General features: G+C 37.0%; 1 protein-coding gene across 4 annotated transcripts in view; it reads right to left on the bottom strand.

Annotated features, from left to right (window-relative positions):
* Positions 1-20024, bottom strand: part of SIPA1L1 (signal induced proliferation associated 1 like 1) — a 175460-nt gene that overhangs the window by 88879 nt on the left and 66557 nt on the right. The gene's annotated exons all lie outside the window — the stretch shown is intronic.

Here is a 20024-nt window from a genome sequence, read left to right as displayed (position 1 = left end):
GATAAAGATCTGCAAATGTAGCTTCCTCCTCTACTACTTCCAAATTATGAGATTATTTTTTTATTGTACTATGTAAAGTGCTAAACACACGAGAATTGGGACATTCATCATGCTACACATCATGCCATCTTCACATTTAGGTTCAATTTTTATTATTCCTGTACTGCATTTTCATCACTGGCTCTATCTACTAAGTCAGTGGCAGGAGATAAGAGTCACCAGAGGACAGTGGTATTTCAACTAGTTATGGCTGTGTCAATGAAGAACTTGAAGCAAGAAGAAAAAACCCAACCGAAAGTGGGGAACAGCATAAAACAAACTTTTCTCTGCCTTTTGCAAAAGGTTATTCTTTGGCTTGGTGTAGTAAGGGAGAGAGAATTTGCTACAGAGATTCAGGAGACTGAAGCACAAGTCCTGTGCACCATTAAAATCCTCCTGAAGACATTCATGTGTGACATTAATGCACAGAATTTGTGCTGGCCATCTCATTAACGTTGAACATTTCAACACAGCAACAACTTTTATCTGATACCCTATAGCTCTAACAACCAGAGAAAAACAAATAAATAGAATGCATTAAAATGGCCTACACTTCCAAATTTTTCTAAACAAAATGATGTTTCTGTGATTCCTTACAAACTGAGAGCTTACAGAGTTGCATAATTTGCATGGTCCTGGAGCTGGCTCCTCAGATCAATTATTGAACCAATGCTGATGTGCTTTAGCAACTGCTTCTCATTTACAGAAGTTAAGGCAGATATGAAATGGAAGACAGCATTAATCCTAATTAGCTTTGATCCCCTCACCAGAAAAGACATGGATCATTACTCTGTTAAAGACTTCTCAACTTTGTGTTTAGAAGATCCCTGTTAGGAATTCTTTTGAGTTCTTGTCTTGTGCTGCCATGAGCTTCCTGAATATCCACATCTGTGTAACACTCTTCTCATAGAAACCTGGGAAAAAACGAATCAATAAAATTATAGCAGTCTCCTGTCAAATAATTTATCCTGATCATAGAACTCACAAGAGGAGGAACAGTTTGGGTAAACTGCAGGATCAGGAACACGCCATATAAGGAGCCTGTGTTCTGCTTTGTACAGTTTTTTTCCTCTCTGTTCTTAAATTCAGTGGGTTTTATGTTTTGGGTTTTTTTTTTTTTTTTTTAATTGCACTCCAACACAGATAAATCAAAGGTAACTGAGCTGTTTCTATGAAACCGAGCTGTATGCTCCAATTGAAAGAATAAACTCCTAAAACACCACTGGCCCCAGTGGAACAAACTGGGCTGAAAAAGAAGAGAACATAAAGGATGGAAAGAAACTAAACCATCACCTCACACCCTGCAGCCCTGACTCTCATTACCAACAGGAGTCAATGGTTGCTGAGGCCAATGGGCTCCATTGATTAGTACAGTCCCGCTGCTCTCCTCTCGCCAATAGCTGTATCTGTACATGAAAGACTAGAGCTGGAACCAAGCCTGCAGATGCTCGCTGCCTGGCAAAGTAAGTGGCAGCAGCTCTTGGAGCCACCCAATATGGGTAAGAGCTAGATTTGACCCAGCCATTTCTCAGTGAATGTCTAGACTACCTCCTCACTAAAGCACCAGTTTCACAATTTACTCCATATCAAGATCTTTACACCTCTTATCGATGTGAAATCAGCAGGCGGTTAATATCCAAATGTTGGGTGGATGGCTTTTTTCCCCCTTTCAGGGTGAAGGATAAGGAGTAAAAAAGAGGGATGGATGGATAGGCAAATCTAGTCACAAAAGCCTCACTTCCTTAGCAAACAGACTAAATGCAAGAGATCCCCTTGAAAAATAAACCATCAGACTAGGGAAAGTATTTACATAATGAAAATTCTTTTATGTTGACAAAGAACAGAAACTTCAAAAAGTATTTGTCAAAAGACCCAGTCTAACAGTGCACCAGGTTGGCCAGGAAGTCTTCGCATGACAGGGCTGCTTTTCACATGTCTTTGAACGTGATGCCAGTAGCTGCTAATGGGTAAGAATGGAGGAGATCCCACCCAACACCTGCTACAGCAATTCGGTTTAATAGCAGTCCTTCGGTAGCTTTGACAATTACTCCCACACTCCCTCGTGAGAGACTAATGGTTTGCTAAAAATAAACCCAGAGATTAGCGTCTACCCCAGCGCTGTTGACAGAAGGCAATATTCAACAACCTTGTGGTGAGCTGAGGTCCAGACTTCAAAGGATTTCATCCTGCATCTAGAGATTTGGGTAAAATGGCAGGATGCAATATTACTTTTTGTTCATTTTATTATTTTCTACAGCCTGCATGTAGCACACAGTAATAATGTTCATACTAATGCAGTAGGGAATAATCAGTACCAACCTCAATTTGTGTACAGCAGCTGCTAAAAGCTGAAGTTGCCAAGATACCTAAGATGACAAAGCAAAACACAGTTCTGCCCCCTTCCCCAGCTGTACCAGCAATTAGTGACATTTTCACTGGTATGTGAATCTTTAGCAAGTAGACCAAGACTTACTAAGTCACAATGGCAGGGAAGGATGGGAAAAAGAGCAGAAAATACCTTTTACAATTTTTCTGAACATGATATATAATATAGTTGTCAAAACCATCAATAGCTTGTATGTAGGATGCAAGTAACAAAAAACACATCAGTCTTCCAAAAGAATTGCTCTTATCTGTTTTAAAATACAGGAACTATGTGACCACAAAAGCAGCCAATATAAAAAAGAAAGCATTTTTTAAAACCACATACTTATTTAGTTCTGTAAGAAAATGTCTGACTTCACGACAAAAAATAAATACCGATTAAGTGCTGCCTCACATTAAATACTAAGAAAACAATCTAAATTTATAGTGGGAAAAATTTAATCTTTTGTCAGACACCAAAGGGAAAAAAAGATCTCCATGTGACGAAAGTGTATACAAAAAAAAAAGCCTCACAAACAACCCTGACCTTGTTTTACGGAAGCAAGCCAAATTAATTCCATCCTTCAAATCTTCAAGACACTGGTGTCACACAAAAGAAACACTTAACATTAATTATAGTTGCTCTCAAGAGAAAGTAGCCATCATATGAAATTATTACTGTGTTACCTGGTCAAATGGGTTAGATTAAGAAAAGACATCAAGAAGTACAGGTCTGGATTTCCTCCTCAGAAATAACAAGGAAATTTCTGTCTGCCTAGGAGGACAAGAATGTCCAAAATTCCATCCGTTTTTCAGTTGTGTGAAAAATTTACATTTTACAAAAATACAGAGACATCATGGATGAGGCTGCTTGCAACAAATGTCTTCCTGTACAAGTCAAATACCACTGGATCACAGGTGGTGGTGTCAGAAGATGAGGTGAGACAGAACACCTGAAGAATATACAGGTAACTCCATAAGAAGAGAAAGGTTTGTGGCTAAGAGGCAAGAGAACTGCAGCCCAGAAATTCTTTCCCTTCAGCCTTGAGACGGAATGACCAACATCCTGATTTAACAATCATTGCTTAGGAACAATATCCATCACTTTCCAGTCACATTTTCTCTAGTGCCTTTCATTTGGTTTCATAGCTACCAAATATTTTTAATTCTCTCCAATATAAAGATTTATTAAGTAGAAACAGTTTAAAGATCACTAGAAGCACGACAATTAAAACTTAACATTAATGCACATAAAGATGGGATCTTTCATTGTGTGCTTCAATTGGAAGCTGAAGGTATTACATGATATAGATGAGAAGTTTTCAAATAAGGATGTAAAGGTTTCAATCCCACAGAAACTATTGGGTTATGTGTTTGTGTCTCAGCATTTACACTTGGGCAAGACCCACCAAATAAACTGCTGAAGTATGATATTAATGTTCCTTAGCAGTGAACCTTTCATTGATCTCTTCAGCCTCCATTAAGACATCACAGAAGAAGCTGCAGCTGAAACTGTAAGGCAGAAATTACACACAATTCTTGTGTAAATCAGGCAGTAAACTGAATCAGTAAAATAATCAACTTTTAAGGCTAGGTGTTACATTTCATGATTTTCCTCTTGAAATACCTTCCACTGAAAGGACAGAGATAAAAAATAAGCAAACTACCACAGCACCAGAAAACCCTCAGTTAAGTGGTTTGGAAGGTTAACATGCATCTCTCTATAAAAAGAACCTGTACACAATGATTCCTATTAGGGCAAATGACATTTTACCAGAAAAAAAGAAATAACTAAGACTGAATTGGCAAATGTCACTGTTACCACAGAAATTTCTTTTCAGATATGAGTGAAGAAAAATATCACCAGCTTGTTCACAATGAAGGCCTCCCACATGATTATGTGGCACATGTGAAAATAATTTGTTGATTCTAAAGCTTGTATTGATGCAGATAATCTGCTTTGTCTCATAAAAATACAAATATGAGCAAAGAAATTCCCTTTATTTTTACTATGATACAAAGAGTGTACCCAATTTCTGTTTTACACAGAAAAGCAAACTGCTATTGAATATACCAGTTTATATTCAATTTTGTACACAGTATCACATTTTCTTTTAATCAGCTGGGACTCATTTTAGTATTTAACACAGTGGAAGACATGCTTTTATTCCAAACTTGATTGCAATATTGCAGAGTGACACAGAAAAGCTTTCGACACAGGTACTGCATGGGTCAGTCAAGGCTGATGCACAGCTGGGTCTGCTCTTCACTAACCAGGATGGCCTGGCTGGGGATGGCCATGACAGCCTTGGCTATGGAGATCCAGAAAGAGAGGTGGTTAAGAACCTGGGGAAATGACAAAGAGTAGTACAGCACATAAATCTGGACTTTGGAAGAGGTGTTATGGGAAACAGAGACACCTTTGGCTAAATAGTAAAGCCCTGATTGACTGCAGGGCAAAATAAAACTCTATACAGGAGGCAGAAGCAGGCAGACACAAGGAAGAATTTGGAATCAACATCCAGGCACAAAGGCAGTATCACGAAATTCATGTACCACCACTACATGTAACCACTAGTAATTTAAGATCTATAAATAACTTGAGATGAAAAAAAAAAAAAATTACTTCAGTAAGTGGGAATAAGAAATAAATCTAAATCCTGACAGACCCAAAAGCATTTAAGAGCAACCTTGCATATTACTGACCCTTATTGCTAGAAATTCCTCCAGATTTTTTCCACTTTTCCTTTTCTTTCTTTTATGATGGAAACACAACAAGCAAATTCCTACACTGGAGATTCTGAATCTCAAGCCATTGAATTAACTTCTCTTATTTCCCTCTACCACTTGGATTTCAAGGGTATTCTGCACAGCTCCACATCATGCCCTAACTGTTCCTCTAACAGACCCTGATGATACTGGTACAAACACACTACATAATCCCCTTCAGAAACAGCAGATCAACAGGTATTACACCTCATGGAATACAGCTCAAAGAAACAGATTTTTCCCTTCCCTAAGTGATTACCCAGTCATTAAAGACATGGGTATACCTTATTTCAAGCAAAGATCAAATACCCGAAAACTTAACTCTACTTTATATTACTGCCTATTTGCTTAAAATACTAAAAATAAAAATACCAGCATAAAAAGGAAAAAAAAAATCCACATTGCTGTTTAACCGCTACATGACTGTAACTGACCTACAAAGACAAAACCTACATTGAAACTTGGACACTCAATCAAACTTGCTATAAGGAAAAGCCTCAAGTTCATAAAAGACTAGCATAGTAATGCAGAGAGAAGGTGACATTGTGGCTGTTTAGATGCAAACTGTTGGGAAGTTGCTGTTAAACTTAAATACATTTCTCTATGAAAAAAAAAAACCCAAAACAAAAAAAACTAAACAAAAAACCCAGAAAATACAGACAAAATGGTTGCAATTACACTGGCAAATATGGCATAACTCAGTTTTCAAAGTGAGCTGGCAGCAATGAAAAACTTTATGTACAGCAGAAAAATTTTAATTTTTAAAGCTGAAAATTACATGACTCAGCCTGTACTCATCATCTCTATGAAGACATCGTTCTGCTGCTGAAATGTCAGCTCCGCAGCTTCAGCACACAGCAGAAATTGAAGCACAACATTTGCTTTCTTTTATAACTTAGGTTTTTGGCTTGGATTCTCAATAGCTCTGTCCTTTCTGCAAGCTTGAAGTAAAGCCAATGCAACACCCTGCCCACCAGAAAGTCACACAACAAGGAACAGATGAAGCTCCCACCGGCACATCCCGCTCCCTTCAGCTGCACGGTGCATTGCTCCGGCTGCTGCTGAGTGCTGCACCAGCTGTGCTCCCCTCACCTTCACGAGCCAGTGCCAGAGTCCAGCGTATCACCTAACACCAGTGCTTCCCATCAGCCACAATATGCTCACCGTCCTTAAAGGCAATTACTTGCAGTTTCTACCCTAACACACTAAAAAAAGCAGATAGTATGCACCAGAAACCAGAATAATTCAGAGTCCATTTCAGCACAGGTTTTTGGGTATTTCAGACCAGCAATTTTTAGTACTGGCTGGAAGGCAGTCAGGTAAGCATTCAAGTTGCAATTGAAGTAAGTATTAAAGCTGCAGTTTATCATAATGCTACATTTATGTAAGCCTTAGTAACATCTGGAATGGTTAAGACTTGGCGTTTTTTTACAGACTGACAATAGACATGATATTTTCTATGTGCTCCTTTAGCCTCAATCCAGATTTGCACATTAACAAACACTACATCACAAGTTCACTTCAAAGTAATAAAACCAAGATGCCATTCCCAAATATTACACCATATATATCAGTTTAATATTTTCATTTCAGAATAAAAGCCATTAACAGAATTGCCATATTGCTCCTGAGGTTTTACTCTACATGTAATACACTTTCAAACATAAGGAGCAAAAAAACCAAAACAAAAAAAAAAAAACAAAAAAAAAAAAAAACACCACCACCATAAACAAACCCAGCCCCCAGCATGCATTTAACAATTACCCTGTGTTGTTATGGAAACTAAACATCTATGAAGAAGTAACAACAAAGGGGAGGGGGAATCCCACCACAAATTCTCCTGTATATTCTGCTGTAGATACTTTTTTTTCTTCCCTAGCAGATTCAAATGAATGTGGTGCAGTACTGCTCCAAGCATCCCATCCTTCCTTCTTCCCCACCACTCCACCCCAAAATGTAGGTAAACATTTTAAAATGTTATTGGAGATACTGAACAGGAAGCTGAAGCTAAACTGGATTTTGCTTCCTCCTTCAATAAGGAGGATGGTTGTCCAAATCAACTATTCCATGAGAGCATTCAATTCCCAAATCTGTCTTTAAAGAGAACAGATTTACTTGCTGTCCCGAGTAATCTCCTTGTGCAGTTTCTCTGGAACCCACAGCTGGAAATATGTCAAAACCCTAGAATAGCTGAAAAAGGCCAAAACTATTCTCTTGAAGGATTCTACAGAAAAGAAAGAGGGACAAGCCAAGACCTCTTTTTCTTCCTTCTGTGTCCATGCACTCAAAAGTTTTAGTAAATATCCCAATTTACCTAATATCCATGAAAACAAAAAGCCTAATTAACAAAATGCAAATCAAGAATCTGTTTTGCAAAATTTGAGATAAAGTGTCAAGGAGATTTATTTGACTGTATCTGTATTTATTAATTCACCAATGGGGATAAGAATTCACAGGTTTAAAGTGACTACCATAGACTTTCAGCCAATAAATAATATTTTGCGGAGGGGTGTGGTAGGACCTTCTCTGGAAGTAGATGTCTTCTGGTTTAATTTCAGTATCTCTAAAGCAAGTATCAGAAAAAAATTCACTAGAGAACTATTAGTAAATACATCTGCATGCCTACATGAAGAAAGTTGCTCAATTTTCCTGCATAAGGGAAATCAGGTTAATAGTATGGACAATAGTAGGAAACAGAGAATACAGTGATTGTATCTGCTGATACACTTCTTAACTGATTAACTTTTTGTCTAAATGCAAACTTTTTTGAGGCTTACCAAGACTGCTTCTCTGGAAAAATCTGCCTCAGTGAAAAAGGTCCCTTCTCTAACAGCATCTTCCAAATGATATATTCCTACATGAGGTTTTAAGCACTTATAGTCTAGGTTCAAAGAACAGTACATACTCTTTTTTTTTCAAATCCACACATTAAAAAAGAGAAGGAAAATATTTGATTAGTAAATCACTTGTGATCACTTGTGCTAAGTTTTAACTGCTTACTCTAGTGCCTAGCATGTGCTTTACAAACCAGTAATATAACTCATCAGTGAAGGGGGAAGAAAAAGCATTTCCAGCGTGTACCATCTTCGAATCCATCCAGGATTTTGAAAAGGTTACAACATACCTGTGGCTTAGGCAATTCATGCTGCCCCATCACTTTAGGTATGGCTTCAGCCAACTTCTTCCAAAACACATTAGCATAATGTCGCACACGGTAGATAAAGTACAACATATTTAAATAATGAAAAAGGTGAGACACCATCCACAATTGTAACCTTTAAAGATACTTTAGCAAGTGTAGCTCAGACAGAAAAATGCTAGTAATAAATACAACCTTGAAACATGAGAGTAAGAGACAACTATTAATAGAAGGCTCATCTACAGTCTTGCTTTATATAAAACAGAAAATTGCAGTAAAAATCAAAGTTCACTAACATCAAACACGTACTTGAGGGCTCCATCTCAGCTGACAATAAGCATGAAAAATTAAAGTGTTTTGTCTTAAGAGAGTTTATTCCTCAGGCCTTTGAAAGCAGCACTTAACGACAATGTGAATTTGCTCCTGCTCCGGAAGAAACTACTATAGCAGTTTTCCCTTTCTTCCTGTCTTCTTGGAGACCACAGTGAAAACAAACCCAGTGATACTGTGGCAAAACAACACCCAACCCTAATCCCAAGCAAAACGCACAAATTCTGGGAGCCATTTTGCAGAACTCTGAGGTCACAAATACGCTGACAATTTACATTCACTATGATGCTAATTAACTTTCAATGAGATACTTAGGAAAAGTAGCTCAGGTGTGACTAAGCACAGAGGTGCTGAGAGCAAGGTATACCAATACATTTCTAAATATTTTTCAATTTTTCAATCTTTTGGCCAATATGGTGTGCTTTGGAACCAGAATTGAAGAACAGAAAGAATAAAACATTCTCCACCTCTGGGGCTTACAAGATCAGAAACACTTGGCTCAGCTGTTAAGCTGGACAATCTTTAACCATTGACATATACCTATTTATAGCATTTATCTCAAATTTTGTTAAAAACTATTAATTAGGCAAAGTTCTGGATACCCTTCTAGATCTGCCAGATAGTACCTTCTACACCTTTTAAAAGCTAGCATTTTGAGGTTTTTTGGTAGCACAGCTAGATTACAAATAAGTGATGAATGAAGGGAAGCTACTGTTTAACTTGATATCAGATTGGTGGTCCAGGCAATTATACGCACATGAAACTACATAAAGTAAATTAAGTAAAGCCAACAAATTATTAAGGATGTCACACTATTAAACTGCTACTTAATAACTTGAATATTCTTTCAAATTACTCCTAGTAACACAATATCCCCAAAGGCACAACCTTACAAAGCAGTTATTTTCAAAGAACTAAGGTGATTCTCAAAGCTCTCAGAAATCAGTGTACCAAGAAATGATGCCAAGCAACAAAATGGTTTCTGCTTATCACTGGGTCATAGAAGATACCATCCTGTCTATCCACTTACAGACATGTTCCAGATTACACACAAATATCTTACTATCTCTCCTATCACTTGGAAAGAGATTGAATTTTTCATTTAATCACATTTCGAACATGAGCTCTTTACTCTGACCATTTAACTGTTTTTTCTTTAGAGAAACATTGACAGTAAACATCAGAAGTGATGGTACTTCCATCATTATCACCTACTTCTTAGTACAAAAAAAAAAATCAAATTGGCAAAAAAACGTTAAGCCATTCAAAGTCCATACTTGCCCATATAGCTTCCCTGAAACCTCTGGAGTTGGATCCAACTCCAGTGCTATCCTGAGTGAATCTTACTTTATACTAGCAAGTTATCAAGAAGACAAGACAACTCTAAAAAGATCATTAAATGATTAGCAGAGTATACCACTCAAGGGTAGAAACAGATTTTTGTCAAGGAAAAATACTACTTGGTCGAGGTCCTAAGGATTCTCGTATCAGATTAAGAGAAACATTTCAGCAACAATTCCCAGGTGAGCCCTGAATTTTTTTAATTTGCTAGAATATCTTCATACAAATATGAAGAGAACTGTCCATATCCTAATGCAGCAGAAGCTGGCAAAAGTCATTAAGTTCAGCCACACTTGTTAGTCAACTACTAGCATTAAATTTGCAGAATAGGAATGAGCAAAAACTGTTTTGTTCTACTGTTACAAATGCAAAATATGGAACAACACATCCATTTCTATTGACTCTTGAGGTTTCCCTAGTGATAAAAAGAAAACCCCAGTATGTTATTTTAATTCTCACATATTAAACAGCCTGGCTGATTTACTTTGCTGGCAGAATAGATAAGGAGAGTCTTCTCCAAGACAAGCCAAATCTTTGAAATGGAGACTGAAGTGCCTGCTAAGCACAAAACAGATTTCCTGGGGCAGACACATCTTATTTAGGCATGTCATTTAATTTCTTGTCATGAAATACTGGAAGGGTTATTACCTATGATGATCATAGAAAGATATGCTTCCAAGAACCTTAATGTCTCACAAGCTTTAAGAAGGTTACACAACAGATTTTTCTAAAGCTGTATTAATAAAGCAATAGTTGCATAACTGTCTTGTCTACACCAGGGCAGAAATGTAGGATTCAAGTATGCTTAGAACATATCAAATAGATAAGAGAAATTCTTGGGAGATGGAAAGAAGGTGAAAATTCCTGTGATTCATTTGAAGCAAAGGACATTTCTTCAAACCACAAAAGAAGAATCAATGAGCGCCCATAAACTCGAAGTCATGCTTCTGAACTAAAACCAGTTTCATTAATCCAGCAGTTCTAATGCAAGACCTCCAGACTGACAGGAAAGGAAACAGTTACTTGGATGTTTCAGCCAGCACTGTGCAATGACACTGTGATCCTGTGAGGTATCAGAGAAGTTGACAATTCCTCCTATACAAAAATGAAGTCCTGAGGAGAAGAGGTGACAGGGCAAACACCTCCCATCAGCCTGCAGAGAGAGTGGAGCTGCAGGGGTTCCCATGCAATTTCTGACACTCTTATGTACTGGAACACCAGATCAAAATCAGAAAATTCAACAAACCACCAACTCAAAGGATGCTGAAGTATGAGGGGGACAAAAAAAAAGCTGATTTGAGGTATATAAAAATACTCATAATTGGCGTCTTCCGAAGACATCAAGAATAGTAACAACCCTATTTAGAAAACTCAAGTTGTGACTCCTCTACACCCTTTTGCTCATTGCAAAGACCTGTCAACCCAGACCACATTGAATCTCTACAACACAGAGGTTGATTTGGGAATATTTTCATGGAATATTTTCATGCAAGGTTTCTGAAACTAACATCCTCTCTATCAATAAGCAGTTACACAGACAAAACTACTGTATTGTTAATGTAAAAAAAAAAAAAAAGACAATCCATATTTTCAGAACAACAATGGCATTTAGCACAACAAGTCAGGAATAAAAATTGCTTTTAAACCCATCAGAACATGTTTCTTTTAACTGATGCGAATTACCAACAGTTGACATCAAGCATTATCATAAAAAAGAATCTGAGCACTAAACAAAAATTATATGACCAACACTTGAAATATAACACAGCATACCATATACTAGTTTACTGATTTTTCAAAACATGCATAGACACAAGCATAGCACAAGAATCCTTTCAAGAAAAGTCATCACACATCAGCTCAGACAGCTATGTTCCAAGTGGGCCACTGAATCCATTCAAACTGTGGACAAATATCAGGGTACGTAACTCTACAGCATGCAAAAGTCCTGAACAGCAGCAGGAGATAAAGCACAAAAGATAGAAGCAAGCAGAGCATTTCAAAGAGAAATGCAGAAAGCCATGGTGAAGGGCACATAGGATTGACGCCAGAACACATAGAGAACAGGGCAGAAGTGTATCCAAAGCAGCAGACTTAAACAGGGATACTTCCTCTGTTTTAATTGGCATAGCTACCACACAGCAGACAGTGGTAAGTGAGCTGGGTGGCTATTTATTTAGCAGATACAGCATTACTTCCATGCCAATGTGACATTCTGCACCCTGGCTGTAGCTGTGTTCCAAGACTTTTCCATGCAACATGAGCTACACTGCAACAATCCATATGCATCAGAAAAAGTGTGGCCATAGGAAACAGACACATTCAGGGAATTCTAAAGTTCCACAAGTGACTTGCACAGCAGAAGAGAAATAGAGGTAAATGCCTTACAGTTATTCTCAGCATCTGCATCTCAAAATCATAAAATAAAGACAGTTAACTGTGAAGCAACCAAAACTTCAAGTACACTCTTCTGTTTAAAACTAAGATTCCTCCTTGGAAAGCCTGAAAGCCCAAGGTGAGAAATGTCAGCATGCCCATCTAGCTTTGTGAACTTCCAAATACATCAATACTTTAAGCAAAGATTTTTATGGACAACTGAAGGGTCTTCTGAAGAATACATCATCAGCATTAAAAGCCAGGATACCAACACCATCTATCATGAGACCATCAAAAACTTCTCCTACAGAACCTCATTTTAGTTGACTGTAACTTCCAATATGAGCAGACGTGCTTGTAAATTCTTGTTTGTTAAAGGAACATGTCACAGTAATAGCAGTTAAAAAAAAAATATTCTCTATACATTATTCTTGTCACATCTCATTTGCCTGCACACCAGACACTGACACTTATTGCAACTCCTGGGAGAAGACTAGGCACGTGACAAATCTAATAATTGAAGATGTCAATTTGAGAACCTTCAGATAAAACACTATTTATAACTATCAGAGACATAATATTTACAATTATATTTCTGCACAGATATAACTATGTAAATACATTCTTGTAGCTGATAGAGCAATTATCTACATGAAGGAAGATATCCTACATAACTGACTGGACAACTAAAAGAATATTTCCACCAGGTAGGACTTGAACATCACCATACAGCAACCATTTTACAACAATTTCAGTACAGTATTGGCAAAGACTTCAAAGCGAGTAAAGAATAATATATTACAAAAAGGGAAAAAGGTGGCAGACTTCACCATATCTACTGCACAAAGCCAATTTAAGTGCCTCTCTAATAAATACATACATAGAAGAACTGTAAAATTACTGTAAGCATTTAAGTAAAAAGAGAATCCCCCAAATCTGGTAAAAATCTTTAAAATTCAGCCTTCTACAGAAGTGACGTTTCAAGAAGGATCTGAGAAATAAATCTATGCAACTAACTAGAAAACTTGGTAATTTCATTCATATACACCTTCATTTTGGCAGTATGTCAGGATTATACTTGTGCATAAAAAGATCGATTAAAAGTTCTCGCATGGATCGTAATTTTTATTATGCCATTTAAATTGTAACAAGCAACTGTCACTTTTCATTCTTCCACTGTGCTGTGAATTTTACTGTGCATAGTAACTGCATGAAAAGACCAAGTTCTAACACCAGTACCACTGCACTGAATTTCCTTGCAAAAGAATTGCTTATGCAGTATTATCATTAAGCCATCATTTAATTTATTACTAAAGCACATGTCTTCAGGAATTAAAGTATTTACTGAACTGCTCCTCACAACCACCAATGAGAATGACAGTAACGGAGAATCAGGACACTATTTTTTTAAAGACATGTCTGTATTAAACTAAGAGCTCATTAGATATTAAAAAAGTCAAATGTTATTTCACAAGAGAACTTCAATGTCAATAAGAAGCTTTAATTGTTTTAAATGAAAGCAAAAAAAAACATTATTTTGCAGAAAACTTTTTTGAATGCTCTAAGCTCCACAGGAAAACTGCATATACAAAACTTCAAAAACATTGACAACTTTTGTAGGGTTTCTACTGAATACAGAGGATATCTTTTAATAAAAGGATTATCCTGTATGTCAGAGAAATGCATTATTAAATATATAAAAATATAATACATGAGCTTTTTATATAATATATAATACAAATATGAAATAATAAATATATCTTGTTATAAAAATAAATGTAAATTTCTATTATTATAAATATAGCTATATAGTAAATAATTATAATAAGTATATAATTTTTTAAATCTTTTTGATTGTTACTACTGGTTGGAATCTAATGTTACTGTCCAATTTAGAAATGGATTCAGATCAAACAATTTCTAAAGCAACAAAATGCACAAAACATCAAATGCTTTTTTTAGTCCAAGATGCCTAAAATACACCAAAATCCACCTTCCCTGTTACCAAAAATACTTTCCAAGCCATTTGGGTGTGAAGCATAAGGGAGGCAGCAGCTGGAGGCTGGGAGACAGATGCACATCTGCTGGAATTGATTTCCTTAACATGGTGACATAACACGTGCCATCCATTAGACAGATTATTCACTTCCCAGAAGTAATGCAATTTGTTTGCTAGAATCTACTGTTTCAAATGCTGGAAAGTCTCACTCCTGAGGCATGTGCTATCTTCAGCAGGGGGAACAAAACCCCAAACAGGAACCATGCTCTCCAGCAGCTTCTTTAAGCTGCACTAAAAAGTTCTGCAAACACACTTTCACCAGTGGAACCTGCAGGGCTAACAGTAAATAATCATAATAGCAGCATATCCCTGAGCTAAAAGCAAAAAATGAGAATGCCATTTCCCCACAGGGAAATAACTATTTCATTCATTATTTTTTAAAATTCATTAAACATGGATATAGATCTTAACACTTCTCTACACGAAGGAATAGATGAAGATCAAGGAATATGTTTTCTCCACTGTCTACTCATATGAGAGACACCGTATCAAATGAAGGCCTGATGACAAAAGAGATATTGGTGAATGCTAAATAGTGAAGGGATAGCTTTTAGGGCTTTTCACTCAACATTTTATTGAAATATTTGTTTTGACTATTTAAGAAAGAAGCAAACAGTTCCCTAACTGTTGTAAAGATGAGAACTAATGAGAACAACATGTGACATGCCTCTTGAATATCACAGTGCAGTTAAAATAGCTCTTTGCTGGTTAAACAGCTGTAAAAAGTAAGCATCTGATTAACTTAACAGGAAACAGACTCCTGGAACCAGTGTGCAAATACTACAAGGTTTTGAGACCCATCAATGTACCTCAGTCTTGACATGCATACAGTCACCCACTGGATTTGGCATCACTAATTTAATTCCCCAAACTGCCAAACGTTTGTACTACTAGAATACTCTTGTTTCCTTCTTAGGACCATTCCATTAAGAAATTGGTAAACAGCTTTAGCTGCGGCCATTCTTCCCCCTTTAGATGAGTGACAACATTACTAAGAAAATTTTCTTTGCCAGACCTCTTAAAAAACACATTAAAAATTAGTTTTAAAGTTTGATAAAATGTTTACAAAGATTCTTGATAAAAGTTTAAAATGCATTTTCATTTAGACATTAAAAAAAGCAAATAGTATTTACTATACATTAAGCACTACAATGCCCTGAGGGTTCTACTTAGAGCTCTCACATGGAAATGCAATTGATAAAATGAATATGACTTGTTAGCTAAGGAAGAAGCACTGGACAGGGAAATGTTTCATACTCCCTGGGATGCAACATCGCATCATGTTCCTGCTGTTTCAGATACTTACAGATAATTGGTTCCTGGCAGGATGATGTTTAATTAGCACCAAAGACATCCACTCCTTTTACAAACTGAATAATGCAAACAGCACAGGTAACCTTACACATGGAGTGCCATAAAGGTGGTCTCTTCATTGCACAGTAAGAGAAAGTCTTAAGGACAAAAGCAGATGTATATGCTATGCCCCCACAGTCAGGGCCAAATTCAAGACCATGAGGAGACTGTGCCCTATTACTTAATGTTGTTTCACCAGCATTTTTAATAGCATTGACTCACACCACTGCATCTCCTTGGATACCTAAAACTACTTCAAAGGAGGCTGTAGCAAAGGTGGGACTGGTCTCTCTTCACACTATAACAAGCAAGAGGACCACAGTTGTACCAGTTGCTTAGACTGGATATTAAGGAAAAACATTGTCCCCAAAAGGATTGATAAGCATTGGAACAGGCTGCCCAGGGAAGTGGTGGAGTCACCATCCATAGAGGTATTTAAAAGATGTCTAGATGAGGCATTTGGGGATGTGGCTTACTGACAAACTTGGGAGTATTAAGTTAAGAGCTGGACCCAATTAACTTAGCAGGCTTTTCTGACAAACAATTGTATGAATCTATATCCACTGGCAGCATTTCAGAGAAGATGACAGTGCTGGAGGTGAGAAGTGCATCAGCCACAGCGTGGTTCTGAAATGCTCCTGGACGTGAAACAAAAGTCCCCGTGAAAAGTATAAAACGTAATTGGATGGAAAGCATACTGCCTTCCCTCTTCCCTCAGATGTAAGCTTGTGCAAAGGTACACAGTTTTTTAGAAAGACAAAAAGGAAAAGCATGAGGTCTATACTGTCACAGGTACTGTGCATGTTAAACGTATCGCTTACAGAGATACCACCTTTCTACCCTGTTTTGTGGGGGAGTGCATAACCACCTTCCCAGCTTCAGAGATTAAACACTTGGGGATGCTGCTGCATTCCCTGCCTGCAGCTCTGACACCAGAGGGCAGGTGAGCCTGTGCCCACAAACACAGGAGGCAGCAGCTCAGAAGGTACAGACCCATTTTGAGGCTGCTACCACGTTACTACACAAGTGGCAATGATTATTCAGAGGACCAAATTCATTCAGCCAAATGACACTTACATGCAGGCAAGAGCAGAAATCTCTCTCACATCAGAGAAAGTCTGAACATTTCCTTGAAACACACCCTTTGAGAGAACCACATTTTGCTGCAGCCAGACCTCTACTATTTTGATTACTAAACCTACCATAGACTAATTCTTCCAACTTTACAACAAAATACACACCACAATTAAGACCTTCCCTTGTGCGAGATGTGTGCAATTTTAGATTCCTTATGCAGCATCCTCAAGGATAAAGTTATTAAGGAACTATATGTAGGAAGGACTGTCTGTACAAAGCTTAACAAGTTTAATGTTCACAGCAGCAAACCATGCCTTTAATGAAACTTGGTGTCAGTTTTGTATGGGAAATAACTGAAGAGACAGAACTCCTCTCATCTATGTAAAAATTGTGCTTAGCATTCCTTAAAATAAAACTGATTCTCAGAAAAGCATTATTTTCTTTCAGAAAATTTTTAAATACAAGTGGACATTAACCAACTGCAATCATGCCTAAATCAAAATTTAGATGTGTTTCGTTATGCGTGCAAGGAAAAAAAATATAGAAATGTAACACATTAATATTGATTTAGCTGGCCACAAGCATTTCACTCAGTTTTCAGTACTGAATAGCAGCTAATGAATCTCTTCCTGACAGATGATAATTTTATTTTAATTTTGAAATTCATATTCAGCTTTGAGGTTTCACTGCAAAAGAAATCTTCACTTTGCTCTCTACAGTAAAGTTGGGAAAGTACATCTCAATAACTTGAAGTGCTCACTGAAACTCTCTCTGCACTCAAGCCAACAGAAAAAAAAAACCCTATATTCTTCTCATTAGTTGACCCTTATTTAATTTACCCCTCACACTTTCAGCTTTTCCACACATATAAAGTCATTGAACAGTCTGGGTTGGAAGGGACCTTAAAGATGGCCTAGTCCAACACCACTGTCGTGGGTTGGACACCTTCCACAAGACCAGTTTGATCAAAGCCCCATCCAACCCAGACTGGAACACTTCCCACAATGGAACACCCACAACATCTCTGGGCAACCTATTCCAGTGCCTCACGACCCTCACAGGACACAGTCTGCTCCTAATACATCATCTAAACCTAAGCTGAAGTCTGAAGCCATTACATTAATGAGAAACAACTTAATTGCTCCTTAATTACATCAGGTAATGTAATCTTCAGTAATGTTGGCTACTATAACCTAAAGCTTTTGCATTTTCAGTCCCTTTTTGAAGTTACTCAAGCTTTTTTCTATTATCTTCATCTCAGTAATATGTTATTCAAGCAAAGCCAGAACTCAAATCACCAGAATAGTTCAGAGGTTTACTACTTTAAGAAATCAGCATGTTTAACTGAAAAACACAACTGGTGATAGTTTGTAAAGACCTGGTTTTCTGCATCAATAAAAAAATCTCTTAACGCTTTTGTACTCTTCAAAAGTTCTGCGATTGTGTTCCGTGATTTCTCAATAACACTATTTCCAAATTTATTACAAATATTTTCATTAATACAAAGTTTTCATCTCGCTTGTTTACATCAATGTTCAAATATCTTCATTGGTGACAGGATGAAATTAAGGTTTGACATGTTATTAAGTAAATGTAGATTACTCCTTCCTAGAACATTCACTAAAACAAAACCTAGTGTCTTAAAACTAAAAATCAGCAAGAAACCATTATAAAGAGATATGTCAACTCAAAGTATTTTAGAAAAGATATTTTAAACATATAAAAAGGAAGGACTCTTCCACCAAAAAGTTCAAGACAGTGCTTTGCATTTTGGTTTTTTTTCCTAGTGGAATTCTAAAAAATTCATACTTTGTTGAGTTTTTTTTTAACTAAATCAGGTGTTCCATATATCTTTAAAAGATCCATTATTGTCTGCTTGTAAAGAAAATACTCATTGACCTAAGGAAAAATAGTAAGAACTATCACAGGTGAAGATCCAAAAATGCTGTGGGTTGCTGGCTTCCCTAAACAAGCAGTTCTGAAGAAGACTGATTTCCAATAGACATAGTTCATTGTTGATTGATTCACAACCTTATTTACCCTGAAGTTGGAGCCCATGTTTTTTACCTATGTTCATTATAACTATTCCTCCCCCAACATTGCCTAGTCTGAACTACAGTCCCCTCTAAGGCTTCCACCTCTGATTCTCATCCACATGGTAGTATTTTTAGTTTCTGCTTATCCTTCTGAATTTTCAGAGACTCCTCATGAATTCCTGTTAGATGTTTTATCTGCCAGCCATACCAAAGGTTCATGAATAGTACTGTAACCACAGCAGAGATCACATTTAGTGACAGCATGGGCATAAGGGTGAAATCACAAGAGGGTTAAAATAAACAGAAGAAATAGAAAATCAGCCAGAAGCACAACAAATCAATAGCAATGTATGACTAGAAAAAAAATCTTAAGTTCATACAGCAGCAAGTAGGTAATTTGCAATAAGCACAAATGATAATCAGTCTCTCCTTTAGTTTTTAAGTCTGCTGCAATCACATTTATCTAATTTTAACAGTGCTGCACTAAAACATCCTGTAACAAACACTATGATGCCACCACCAATACAAAAGTCCATCTCTTGATTACTAAATCATGAGGCCTTTCACAAAACACAGGCATGTCTTCACAATTAGCAAAATTAGCCCACTCATCTGGCAGCTTCAAGGGACTCCCCGCAACTACCAAGAGCTCCTAAGCCTAAATCTGAATCTGAGTACCTTTTATAGGCAAAACAATCATATACAACACACATGCTAATGTCAACTGAAGATCCCTAATTTCCTCATAAAGTTAACTTGAGCATTTCATACAATCTTCTATCACTCTAAGCGTTCTAGGCACAGAACATTCCTGAGTTGCTCAACATGCAAAATCTATTAATTGAACACTCTCAACCCAAATAGCTAGCTCAAGAATTAGATATGCAGATTCTTTAAACAAACAAATTCTCGGTAACATTTCAGGGTTTCTGATCCTGAGTAAAGAACTCTTGCAGACTTTGGAATAAACAGCATCTATTGCAAGGCATTTGATCTCCCCTCCAAGCAGTTGAAAATGAAAGGAATGTTGTTTATCATCCTAAAATAGCTCTTCGTTAAACACTAAAGTCATCACCATTGGTGAAAAAGACAATTTCAGTCATATGGTACTTCAATTCTTTAAAATATTGCCCATTACCCT

The sequence above is a fragment of the Anomalospiza imberbis genome, chromosome 6 (genome assembly GCF_031753505.1).
Source record: "Anomalospiza imberbis isolate Cuckoo-Finch-1a 21T00152 chromosome 6, ASM3175350v1, whole genome shotgun sequence".
In the NCBI taxonomy this organism is placed as follows: Eukaryota; Metazoa; Chordata; class Aves; order Passeriformes; family Viduidae; genus Anomalospiza; species Anomalospiza imberbis.
This window is presented reverse-complemented; position numbering and strand designations above follow the sequence as displayed.